Source organism: Octopus bimaculoides, chromosome 11 (assembly GCF_001194135.2).
Source record: "Octopus bimaculoides isolate UCB-OBI-ISO-001 chromosome 11, ASM119413v2, whole genome shotgun sequence".
Lineage (NCBI taxonomy): Eukaryota > Metazoa > Mollusca > Cephalopoda > Octopoda > Octopodidae > Octopus > Octopus bimaculoides.
Window position 1 is genome coordinate 19,122,873 of NC_068991.1, and position 401 is coordinate 19,123,273.

Sequence of the window (401 nt, forward strand, 5' to 3'; positions counted from 1 at the left end):
TATATATATATATATATATATATATATATATATATATATATATCTATATATATATAAAGGAAGAAATAGAAACATATTCACTCTCACATACATGGGATTGTGTGAATGTTGTATGATATGTATGAGTGTGTGTGCATGTATGTATGTGTGTGAGAGAGATTGAGAAAAAGAGAAAAAATGGAGTGAGCATGTGACATTTTCCAAGACATCTTGTTCAGAAGACAGAAAACTACCATCACGACTTCAACTCAGCTACTACAACTGCAGCTAACAACAAATACCACAACCACAACCACAACCACCACCGCCACCACCACCACCACTACTAATATCACAACTACGGCTACTAATAATGAGTGACAATAATTCTTGTCCATATATGGACATCTTTGAATTTGTTA